The following is a 13,160-nucleotide window of genomic DNA, read 5'->3' as shown; positions in this document are numbered from 1 at the left end:
ATTACACTATTTATTTCAATGATAGAAAGTAGTAGGGACTCATGCAGTACTCACCTAATGACTCTATCTGTGACCTCACCAGTGCTTGCTGGAGCAGTATGAAGTCAGGTTAGGATCAGGACCTCACAGGGTAGGAGTAGTAGCTTTCAGAAGTGTGCAAGGCCAAGTGAGCTCCCAACTCAACTCTGCCTGTTATGGAGAAGAATGAGCTTGACTCCTTGACAGTCTCTCATTTATAGGACCTCTGAGGACCACACCCATAACGTCAAAGTGATTATCAAAGTGATTACTATTCATCAGATAGGTGGGTGTTAGTATGGGCGATTAGGTTTCCCGAAGACAAAAGGAAAGATTGATTTATCACCTTGGATATCTCCGGAAACAAATTTCTAGCAGCGTCATCTCATCAAGAATCACATATTTTTGCAACAAATAAACTCCCTACTGGTGATTTAGTATCTAAAAACTGATTTCTGGATTGGTAGCTTTAATTATTAACTTATAACAAAAAACGGAAAGAAAAAAAAATTTTTCAACAGTTAGTAATTTTGTCAAATGTCTAAGAAACATTGATGATGATGTGCCTGAGGGTGACTTCACATGTATTTGTTACTGTAGGAAGTGTTTTATTTTTTATATTGATTTATTTTTGTATTGTAATGTAAAATTGTAATGTGAGAACAATTTTGGCCCTTACTTCAGAACACAGATTTCTCCTGCTCCTGAAACTCCAGATAATGTTGCCTAAGGGTTTCTCCCAGAGCGTAATACAGAATTCTTTGCCAGGCACCCCCCCAACCCCATGTCAGAGGGAAGGAATTCCAGGAAATTGCTGGGAAGCCAGAAGCAGGGTGCCCCTGGGTCTGAGCAGGGAAGAGAAGTTATGTGGAGGTTAATCATAATTTATTTCTACCCCAGAATATAATATGATGGGAGCCTTTTCCCCAACTCATTTAGTTCACTGCTTATGGGGTGGGAAGAGATGACACATTGGAGCCTTAAGGAAAACCCTTCTCCTGACAATTCCCTCCAAACATCTTCCATGTTGTCTGAGAGAGCCAAACTGAATTCTGAAGCAGCATCTCAGATCTGTGCACAAGAGTTTTTAGGCAACTGCCTTGGCTTCACAGAGAAAATTGGGACAGTGGGATGATACACCAAGGCTCTGAGGACCTAGAGGAAGGAAGGCCTGGCTCTGCCTCGCTGACCAGAGGCCTCGCTGTGGAGCTCCGCCGGGCGCCTGGGCCTCCACCTCCCACACGCACCCGTGCCAAGCAGCGGCGGGCCCTCACAAAGGCCAATATCTGTGGCAGCAGTGGCACTCTCGGGCGTGGGTCCCCCACTGGCGGGCAGCGCGGCCGGGGCAGCTGGTCCCCACAGGCGGCTGGGTTGTGGCACGACTGGAGGGCCGTGAGTTCGAGTATCTGATGAAGGAGCGCTCCGTGACCCTCCGGTGCAACTCGTGGCAGGGCTCGGTGGACGTGAGTATGGGGCGCTGGAGCTTCATCTCCCTGTGCCACGTCGAGATCTTCACGCCCAGAGTTGCTGGCCGCACAGCCCAGGCTGGACACTGGCGGCTACTTCTACCTGCACTGCCTCTGCAAGAACAGCCTGTGCGTGGACTGCTGTTCCAGAGGCACAGGGCGCCTGGCAGCTGCTGCCTCCCATGTGCAGGTTCAGGTTGCCGAGCACTAATGTCAAGATCACATTCACCGCCCTGTGCAGCGACAAGAGGGAGAAGCAGGAAGTGCTGAGACCCCAGTGAAGGCCGGTCAGCCGCCCATCTTGCCCCTGACCATCAACATTCCAGACACCGTCGCCCCTCCCCTCCCCCACGGGGGCCATCGTTGCTGCCAACTCCTGCCCATCCAGCCCACGGAGCAGGGTGTTCAGGGTACAAAGTGGGCCGAGTGATGCTACCTGACCTCAATTTAATGGCCGAAAACTCGCAGCCAGAACATGAGAAGGCAGCTTCCGGAGCAGAAAGCCCAAAGGGTGGCTCAAAGCCACCTTATTCCTGTACACAGTTGATAGTACAAGCAATTAGGATGGCTCCTGATAAACAACTTACCTTAAATGGAATTACACGCACATCACAAAAATTTACCCCCAGTACAGGACTGCGGACAAGGGCTGCCAGAATTCAATTCGCTACAATCTCTCTCTGAATCGTTACTTCATCAAAGTAGCACGTTCCCAGGAAGAACCAGGCAAAAGCTCGTTCTGGAGGATAGATCCTGTCTCTGAAAGCAAATCAATAGAGCAGGCTTTTAGGAAAAGACGTCTTAGGAGCGTGCCTTACTTTAGAACCCCCCGGCACCTCTTTCTTCTAGGAGCGCCCGGCTTGTCCCAGTCACACTGGGGCGCCTGTGCTCACTCCAGCAGCACCCAGACCCCCGCAGCCTGTCCAGGGAAGGTTCGCCCACACCATGGAGGCTGAGCCTGGTGCCTCACAGCCCAAACTCTCTGGCATCCAGGAAGCTCGGTGTGCCCAGAGCCACCATGGTCACCTCTGTCCAGCCAGCCAGTCCTCATTGCTGTTCAGCGACAGCTGCCACAGACCATTTAAGGCCGCCCCTTACACGGTTGCAGCCCCAGTGACCACTCCGACCTCCCAGCCGTCCGTTGTGTGGACAGTTCACGTGGTCCACCAGTTACCAGCAGTGTTGGTCACCAGTGTGGCTGGACTAGCCCCAGCAAGCACTTACACTGTTGCGGGACAAGCTGTGGTCACTCAGGTGGCTGTGCTGCCCCCCACAACATCAGAGCCGGGGGGAGAACGGCCATGACAGGGAAGTGAAAGTAGAAATTATTCCCGCATCTAGCCATGCCACACTAGGCGCTGCCAGCCAGATCATTCAGCCCTCACAGACCACCAGTGTCCAGCCAGATCATTCAGCCCTCACAGACCACCCATGTCCAGACGGTCAACAAAGTACAACAGGAGCCTCTAGGTCAACACCAACAACCAATAAAATCTGTATCACAAAATGGTACTCACGTCGTACCAATCCCCAGTGCAGTCCACGGTCAGGTGGACCATGGGGCAGCGAGCCCTCCGCATGCTGGCAGCCCATGGTCAGCATCAGCCTCCCCGCCCCGTCCACAAAGCGCCAGAATGGCAACCAGCCAGAGCAGCCAGAGCAGTAGCGGCTGAAAATGGAGGACAGCGAGAGTATGGTCATGGCCCTGAGCATGGCCACGCCACCGGCAGCTGCGAGGGAGAAGGGCATCCAAAACTAGCGTCTGGGAGAGTTTTCTGACTTCTAAGATACCAACGTTGTGGTGCCAAAAGGAGACTTTGCCTCTCACCTACGCTCAGAGCGCATCCCCTAGCCTAGCCCAGCCCATGGAATGATTTACTTTTGCCTGTCTTGTTAAAGTTCAGAGGGAGCTACTCTGTGACAGCTGCAGATGTCCCCTGGTGGAGCGGTTGCCTGAAGGATTCCAGCACCTCGGTCTCCGTGGGTGGGACAGACCAGCGGTGCCATAGCCACACACGCAGGCCCAGGTGCGTGAGGCACATGTGAGGGCCCAGGGATGAGCCTGTTGCGCAAGAGTTGCCGGGACTCGTGAGCTGCACATAACTGTTCTCTTTCTTGGTATTTTTTATTGTTTGTTTCTTTGTGTTAACTTTGTCCCTGGCAAAATATTTTCACTCTAAGTAAAACCAGTCTCCTAAAAAAAGAAAATAATAATGATAGCAAGGAAGGAAAATGAAGTTGAGGAAGCCCCTGTCTTCTAGGATGCCTCATTTTGAGCATGGGCAACATGGATGATTTCACCTTGAGGTCTTTCCTGGTCTCCTCTGAGATCTGTGTTTTCTTCTGGATGAGGCCATCCAGGGATGTGACAAGAGGTTTGATTCTAGGGGCCTAAAGCAGGGACTTGGGATGGAGAACCCCTAAGGGAAGGGGACCCTGCTGAGCAGATTCCTGGATGCTTGGGGCACAGTGGAGGTAGAGTAGGGATAATTTTGCAGAACCTGGAAGTTCCAGAACCCCCCCCCCGGACCCTATCACCAGTGGATGGATCCCGTGATAGTGGAAGCCTGGGGAAACACGGGAGAATGTGTGATAAAGAGCAGCCCCCTAAAAGACCCAGGTTTGTCTCAGCCTGTTTCAGCCTTAGTCCCCAGCATGTTCCCCCGTTTAATCTGAAAGGCAAGTTTCAGAATAAAACTGAATTTCTCCCAGTTCCTCCAACCCCCTAGCAACAGCTAAACAATGGTGGAAAAATCACCTACACGAAGTTCCCAAGCTACTGTATCTCCCACGCTGTCTCCGTGCCAACCATCACGATGTAGGCCATGCAGTCACCAGGCTATGGCCCCCTGACTGTAACTCTGCCTCTAGCTAACTGCCACGTTCTGCTTTTGTTTCTGCTTGCTTCTATGGCGCAAATGGTATAAAAGTCCACCTTCCCCTCACTTCGGGCCCTTTGCTATCCCAGCAACAGCCCCCTGCACAGGTGTAATAAATCACCATCTGATTTATACCTGAAGTGGGGTCCAAGTCTTTCTAACAGGTGGCTGTGGGTCCTACACTGCTTACAACAAAGGGAAGTGAAATACTATTGTAGTTTTTACTGTTCACTGGACTGAGCATCCTCTTAGTTTCAGAAACAAGGACTGCAGGTGCTCTGGGGCCTACAGAGCAGAGCACTTTTCTCTGGTTCCTCCAAGACCACCCAGCGTCACCCAACTGACAGAGACGTCTGTGAGGAGTTCTGGTTCCTAGAGTCTCTCTAGGATTTCTAAATCCAAAACTGACTGTGTGAACCAGGAGCTGCTCTGATCGTTCTCCTGGTTTGATTTTCCAGAGCAGACAGCACAACATTGGCTCCATACATAGGTCTGACCATTCTAAATTCCAATCCAGCCTTCTATGTTATGAAAGTATAAAATATTTCTCAGAAGGATAGAAGATGTGTATTGACAGTTTGATAGCTATAGTTACACATTTTGAACATTTGGGCATTTGGTATGTGTGCCTCAATTTGTTTTCTTGCTCCAGTTTCACAAATATGAGAAGATACCTGTGAAAAAGTCTCACTGAGAGGTTCTTTTAATACCCACCTCTTCCCAGCCTGGGGCTTGTTCCCAAGCCAGTTTCCTTGAAAATTGCTTTCTATGTCTTCTTTTACTACTTCGTTCATAAATCATTGTAACAGAAAATCTACTATAGTGGAAAAGTGATAGAGCTCATTTTTTTATTAATATTAAATCATAGCTGTATACTTGAATGTGATCATGGGGCACCATACACTGGTTTTTTAGACCGTTTGACACATTTTCATCACACTGGTTAACATAGCCTTCGTGGCATTGTCTTAGTTATTGTGTTAAGACAATTATATTCTACATTTACTAAGTTTCACATGTACCCTTGTAAGATGCACCGCAGGTGTAATCCCACCAATCACCCTCCCTCTGCCCATCCTCCCTCCTCCCTCCCCTCCGTCTCCCTCTTTCCCATATTCTTAGGTTATAACTGGGTTATAGCTTTCATATGAAAGCCATACATTAGTTTCATAGTAGGGCTGAGTACATTGGATACTTTTTCTACTTTCTTGAGATACTTTACTAAGAACAAGGATAGACCTTATTTTTAATGAATTATTTCTGTCCAAACTCCAGTAAAAGTTAATAATTGAATCTGCATGTCTCCCTTTCCTGAAGCATTCCCCACCTAAGGATTCAGGTGATCATAAAGAGTTGATGATAGGTTTGGGATGTTTTGCTTAAAGAAAAAAATTGTCTTTAAAGGAACAAGAATTATTACCTGGTCTTAGACCTCCCATAGCACACTCATATAGGTAGGTTGAAACTTTTGAGAGACACAAAAATCACAACACATACAATCCATGCAGACAAAAACAGATGAAGCCCTCCCCGCAACACCAATGAAACCTAGCAAGTTGAAACTGGCAGGGTGAATGTGAAATGACACTGTTGACTGTGTTACGTAGACATGAAATAATGGACCACAACACAGTCTGTCTCAAAACTTCTATAGTGATCCATGTATAGTTTATGTTCAGAAGGTGATTAAGCTTCAGGCATCGTGTTCTGAGAAATGATCTTGAATTTAAAAGCGTGACTATTCTCTCCTGAGACCCATGATTTTACAAAGACTCCCAAAGCCTTTTGTTCATTCCTTGGTTTACAATAATTTTAGGAGCATCTCTTCCTAAATGAGGTACAGAAATATATACTTGTGAATAAAGCAATATGTATTATTCAGAACTAATCAGAAGTATCCTCCAGGAGGATTTGTAGAATACACAGAAAAGATTTGCATCAGCAGTGGGGAATAATTATCTTCACATTGAATCTTTCTCCAGTTTATTCTATTCTATCTTAAAAGGAAGATCTTAAAACATTCAACTATTTCTAAACTATTTAACAGTGATTCCAAATAGCACTGAAAAATATGACTAAGAATATAAAATTATGCAACACCCCCCACAAGGTTCACAATATCTGGAATACAGTAAAAAGTATCAATAATGCAAGGGGACAGAAAAAGAAGGCCAGTCAAAAGGAGGAAAAGTGGTCATTCAAAACCAGAACTGACACAGGTATTAGAACTAGCAGATAAGGACATTAGAGCATTTAAACTAACAATACTTCATCTGTTCAGATAAAGTAAGTAGGGATATAGAAAGCATAAAAAACCAATTTAAATTACAGAGATAAAATCTACAACTTCTGAAAGGAAAAATGCATTGACTGAGATTAATGAGAGATTAGACACTCCAGAATTTAGATCAGTAAATGTTAACACTATAAAATGAAACAGAACGAAGAGTATTGTTAATAATAATCCTATTCCTATACTCTCATTGTCTGTCTGCTCTGTTGTGATGTTAAATTTTATGTATTAATTTGGCTAGGTCACATGTTTTAGTCTGTTTAATGATGCCATAACAGAACACAAGAGTCTCCACAATTTATAAGGAAATTAATTTGCTCCCAATTCTAATGGCTAGAAAGTCCAGGATTGGGCCGCGGCATCTAGTGAGGCCACCAGGCTGCTTCTACTAACGCAGGCAGTGAGCATGTCCTAAGAGATCATGTGGCCACAGAGGAAGCAAGAGAGGGAAACCTGGGGAACTAGCCTCTTCTTAACAATCCACTTTCTCTGGAGGGAGTCCATTCTCAAAAGAGCTACACCTCACTCACCCCGATGGAGGTACTAATCTATTGATGTGGGTTTCACTCGAGGATCAGAGCACCCAGCACTAGCTTCACCTTCCAACTTTGCCACCTATTTCGACATAGTGTTGCCAGGGAAGAGCCACACCAGAGCTCCAGGGCACCCAGGTTTTCATCGAAAGCCAGTCTAAATGTCCCTGTGCAGACAGTTTTTAAGATGTGATTAACATTTCAATAGACTTGAGCTAATCAGATTCTTTTCCATGAGGTGGTTGGGCTTTGTCCAATCAACTAAATGTTTTAGAGTGCAGACTACCCTACCTTGAGGAGGAATTATTTCTGCCTCCAGTCAGCCTTCACACTGGAGACTGCAACATCAGCTCATCCCTGAATCGACAGCCTACTAGTCTACCTTTCAGATTTTAGAATTGTCAGTCTCTAAAATCATGTAAGTCAATTCCTAATACTCCAGTTTGATAGATCAAGATATATATGTGTGTTTGGATGTAGATTTATGCCTATAGGGTCATGCCTTGCTCAATGATGAAACTACATTCTGAGAAAAGCATTCCTAGGTAATTGTATCATTGTGAGACTGCTACTGAGTATGCTTACACAAACCTAGTGTAAAAGCCTGTTAGCTTCCAAAACCTCAGCGCGTCCCCCCAACCCCCGTAGATTCCGAGAAAGGGCTTCAGAACGAGAAAGCACAAAGTCCCCAAGTTCCCAAAACCTCCCCTAGTTCCCAGTGAACAAACAATAGTGAAAACTTGCTCAAGATGTGTTTCTCAAGCTATAGGTTCTCGTGAACAAACAATAGTAGAAACTTACTCAAGCTGTGTTTCTCAAGCTGTAACCCTGCCCTGAGCTAGCCGCAATATTCTGCTTCTGTACTAACTTGCTAGCCATGTGGCACAAAAAAGGTATAAAAGTCAACCTGCCTTCCACTTCAGGGCCGACTGCCTTTCAGAGCAGCAGTCCCCTGCACAGGTATAATAAAATCACCATCTGATTTTACCAAAGTGGGGTCCAAGTCTATCTTTGCAGGCTGTGACGGATACAACACTGGACACGTTAGCCTATTATATACCTAGGCTATGTGGAATAGCCTATTGCTTCTAGGCTACAAATTTGTACAGTATGTTACTGTACTGAACACTCTAGGAAATCATAGCACAGAGGTGAGTATTTGTATATCTAGATATAGAAAAAATGCCATGAAATTACAGTAGACAAGATTTTAAAAATTGGCTGGACATAGAGTTTCATGCCTATAATCCCAGCATTTTGGGAGTCCAAGACAGGAGAATTGCTTTGAGTCTAAGAGTTTGAGAACAACCTGGGAAACATAGGGAGGACCTGTCTCTACAAAAACAAAAACAAACAAAAAATTATCTACACATGGTGGTGGGTATCTGTAGTCCCAGTTTCTTGGGAAGCTAACCAGGAAGATTATTTGAACTCAGGAGTTCAAGGTTACAATGATCTGTGATCATGCCACCGAACTCCTGCCTGTACAACATAGTGAGAACTTGCCTTAAAAAAAAAGAATAAAAGAATTGCATCGCTATCCTGGGCAGCTCCAGTACAGTCTTTTGAGACCATCCTTGTATATTTGGTCCATTGTTAACTGAAACACCGTTATTCAGCACATAGATGGCCCCAAAGATTACAGTGGAACTATGTATACAGGTAAACTGTTTTTCCCACCTCTAGACAACCTGACTAGCACACCCATTTCACAGTCAGCATTCAGGAAAAGTTAGCCAGTTTTCCCTGTTCGTTTGTTCATTATTGATTTCCTTTGATTCACTAATGCACAATACAGTTCCTGAGACATAGAGTGCTACCTTTCCTGAGAAATTTAAACCATATAATTTCCCAGGTGTCTCTGGAAGGAAAATATCAATGTAATGAAAGTGACTTTCTCTTGAATTTTGCTTTCTTTTGACATGTTTTTCCAAATATCAATAGTACTATTTGGCAGACCACAACGTGGCCTACCCCTCATCTCTGCATCATTCATAATAAACCTCTGAATTTTTTTTTGGTGTTTTTGTTTGTTTGTTTGTTTTTTGCAGTTTTGGGCTGGGGCTGGGTTTGAACCCTCCACCTCTGGCATATGGGGCTGGTGCCCTACCCCTTTGAGACCCAGGCAGCACCCTCTGAACTGTTATTTTTAAACCAGATTCTACTCAAGTACATTTGTGTCTTGAAAATTGTTGAAGATATCTGTTCCTGCATTATGTTTGCAAGAGTGCTCAAAGTAAGTAACTCTTGGTAGCAAAGAAAATCTTCCCTTTTGATCACAATGAAGGGTAAGCCTATGCTGAGTTGCCAGTATCAGTTAATTCATCCAAATAGTTGATTAACATATATATTTGCTTTTGCCTTATAGCTTTGATTTCTGCAATACAACCTTTCATGTCTCTCCCTCTAATTTAAGATACTTGTGGTCCTTATGAGTGATATGATGCTGACAAACAATGAATTTCTTTGAAAGTTGCCATCATCACGTAAACGAGTAACTGTGAACAGTTTGCAGCATCCGTAGATTCATCAAGCTGGATACTAAATATTGGAAGTGGAGCAGATTTAATTTCCTGGATTACCTGATCAAGAACATCAGCAGACCTGTCGTCTATTCTTCTGCCGACAGTGTCGTTAGATAAGGAAGTTGCACTCGATTTCATAGCAAATTCTCCTCTGATCATAACTTGAACAACGCCTTTGGCTACTGGCAACAATAAATCCTCAGCAGTGGTGTGAGGTTTCATAGCTCTGGTGATTCTGAGTGCCACCCAATGTGAAGCTTCAATGGCTGCTATGTTTTGTTTGTGGTACTTGCCACCAGTGTCAAGCCTGGCTTGAATCCATCAGGTTTGCTTCTAAAATACTTGGTATCCTTGCTGGCAAAGCTAGGATGCTTGCTATCAAAATGGCATTTTAGTTTGTTCGGTTTCATAGATTCAGCTGATACAACTTCACAACAAAAAACACATTGTGGTTTCTCAATTCCTGCTATAATTATTGAGGTAAAACCATATTGTAAAACATCCTCACTATATTTTCTTCTCTTAATTCAATAACCAATCCATTGTCATGGGATGGTTTGCTAATGAAAGTAATATATGACAATAGCTTTAATAATACAAAAGATGATACATGGCATAGTTCAGTCAATACAGTTCATTAGGAGGGGAGACAAGATGGCGGACTGAAGCCAGCTTTCAACAAAGGCTCCCGTCCAGAAGGAGAGTTAAGGGACAGGAATTTAGTAAGTATCCTGGTGGACTTGAGCCTCACCAAGAGAAAAGGCTGAAGAACGCACATCAACACCGCTGAGGCAAGTTGTGATCACAAGGACGCAAACAAAAGGTACAAAATCCACCACCAAGCGGACGGGAGTCCCCCTCCCCCATGAGACCGGCTCTGGAGCCCCACAATTGAACAAGCGGGCAGAAATTAAAGCCCCTCCCACTACACTCCACGGGAGAGACCTTCTAAAAACTGGACCTACCTCCCCTACTGGGGTGCCCTGGCGTTCTCCTGCCGGACATAGGGCTGAATAAAACTTTGGGAATCCTTTGCCGGCAACCCTGAATCCCCGGCGCTCCCCTCCCGCCCACTGAGGTCTGGAGGCCTGTCCCCCAGGACTTCGGATCCTTGGGTGATTTCTCAAGGGGAGTGGACAGTCCCCGAGTTGCGACTGGTCAGCATTGACTCTGAGGCGCGCGAGTGAGGAGAGGGCACTGGGCTGAGGGGGAGTCACGCCTCGCGGCACTTCCCTGCGGTACAGTGCACCAACCCTCCCCGGGCATAGGGGGCCCAAGTCTGAATCAGACTCTGGCCTCCCCGCTGAGAGCTGAGAACCCCTACTCTCACTCGGGGTCTGAGGGCCTATCCCCCAGGAGTTCGGCTCCTTGGGTGATTTCTCGAGGGGAGTGCACAGTGCCTGAGCTGCGTCAGGTCAGCGCTGACTCTGGGATACGTGAGCGAGGAGAGGGCACTCTGCTGAGGGGAAATCAAGCCTTGGCGGCACTTCCCTGCGGTGCAGTGCAGCAACCCTCCCCGGGCATACGGGGCCCGAGACTGAATCAGACTCTGGCCTCCCCGCTGAGAGCTGAGAACCCCTACTCTCACTCGGGGTCTGAGGGCCTATCCCCCAGGAGTTCGGCTCCTTGGGTGATTTCTCGAGGGGAGTGCACAGTGCCTGAGCTGCGTCAGGTCAGTGCTGACTCTGGGACACGTGAGCGAGGAGAGGGCACTCTGCTGAGGGGAAATCAAGCCTTGGCGGCACTTCCCTGCGGTGCAGTGCAGGAGCCCTCCCCGGACCGTAGTATTGCGTGAAACTGAATGAAACTCTAGCTTCCCCCTGCCCCACTCCCAATCGGGGTCTGGGGGCCCATCCCCCAAGAGTTCTGATTCTTGGGGGATCTCTTAAGGGGTGTGGACCCAGCACAAACTGCGGCCGCTCAATGCTGACTCTGGGGCGCGGGACAGAGGAGAAAAGGGTCGCCTGAGTGCCCACACCAGAGCACAAGTTCCCTGGAGGTAGATCAACAGCCGTTTTTTCTTTAACGGCAGAACGCTCACTTCTGGATATTCTGAGGCCACACCCCCTGTCTCCCTGGGCAACCAGAGGAGGCCACCTGTGACGCGGCTCACAAACCCGGAAGCCTCCAGGGCGGGGCCGACCCAGAGAAGTGTTCAGACGCAATTCTCCAGCAGCAAAGACGTTTGAACTCAAAACAGCCCGTCTCCTGTAGGCGACGACAGGAACAGAGACAGAACCTCACAAAGTTGTCTGTTCTGTTCTGTTCTGTTAGCAGCATCCATCAGGGACGGGGCTAAGCCTGAGTGAACACCTCCTTCCCATCACCTGCATCAAACACTCAAAGATGTCAGGCCCCATCTCCTCCTGCTAGATAGCGGCAGTCTGCGGGGGCCTGGCAGACTTCCTCGCGATTCAGGCAGGTGCAAACCCCTGGAGTGTCTGTTCACTGCAGGCAACTGGGTTAGCCATCTGCAGAGATACCAGTGACTGGGTCCGACGGAGGGGCAAAGTGGGGAAGGAGACGTCAACCTGCCCAGACTGCTCTGTTTGCAGGGTGGCTCCTCCTGACTCCACGCTGCATTGGGGTGAGCTGTCTCAGAGGAGTCACCAGGCCCCTGTGATCCAGTTCCCAGAGACCTCTTGAACCCTTCCACCCGAGACAAGTGCCGATTGAGACAGTTGATTCGGACCTTTTGAACTGGGCTAATAGACTGAGGACTTTTCAGGTGGTGCCCTGGGTGTGCGATTGTAGGAAGGTTTGATTCTCCTTTTCCAACTGGGGCCAGAGGTGGGCAGGCGGGGTGACTTAATTGCTGATTTTTTCACACAGCTGAGACTTCAAGCCAGAGTAGAAGTTGCAATAGGATCGAACAGAAACCAGCTGAAAACAAGACAGAACCACTTTGCTCCACCACACCAGACAGGGCCCCAGTTTCTCAGGCCACAACACTGTACGGGCCCTCGATAAAACCCCAGGGGAAAAACCAAAGGGAGTAAACCATGGGGCCGAATCAGCGGAAAAACTCTGGTAACATGAATAACCAGAATAGATCAACCCCCCCAAGAAAAGATACGGCAGATGTGATTGAAGATCCCATTCATAAACAACTGGCTGAGATGTCAGAAGTCGAATTCAGAATTTGGTTTGCAGACAAGATTAATAAAATGGAATTAGGAATTCGAGGAGAAATTCAAAAACTGTCTCAAGAATTTAACGAATTTAAAGACAAAACCACCAAAGACTTAGACACACTGAAACAAGAACTTACAGCCCTCAAAGATATGAAAAATACAGTAGAATCCCTCAGTAACAGAATGGAGCAAGCAGAAGAAAGGATTTCTGACATTGAAGATAAAGTCTTCGAACGCTCCCAATCTCTCAAAGAGGAAGAGAAATGGAGAGCAAAAACGGATCACTCACTCAGAGAGCTCTCAGATAATTCG

General features: G+C 46.9%; 1 pseudogene; it reads left to right on the top strand.

Annotated features, from left to right (window-relative positions):
* Positions 1 to 1,042: 1,042 nt before the first annotated feature.
* LOC128588775 (forkhead box protein K2-like) lies at positions 1,043 to 3,296 on the top strand (annotated as a pseudogene).
* The last annotated feature ends 9,864 nt before the right edge of the window (positions 3,297 to 13,160 follow it).

This window comes from Nycticebus coucang, chromosome 6, assembly GCF_027406575.1.
Source record: "Nycticebus coucang isolate mNycCou1 chromosome 6, mNycCou1.pri, whole genome shotgun sequence".
Taxonomy (NCBI): Eukaryota; Metazoa; Chordata; class Mammalia; order Primates; family Lorisidae; genus Nycticebus; species Nycticebus coucang.
Note: the sequence above shows the minus strand (reverse complement) of the source record. Positions and strands in the feature narration are given on the sequence as shown.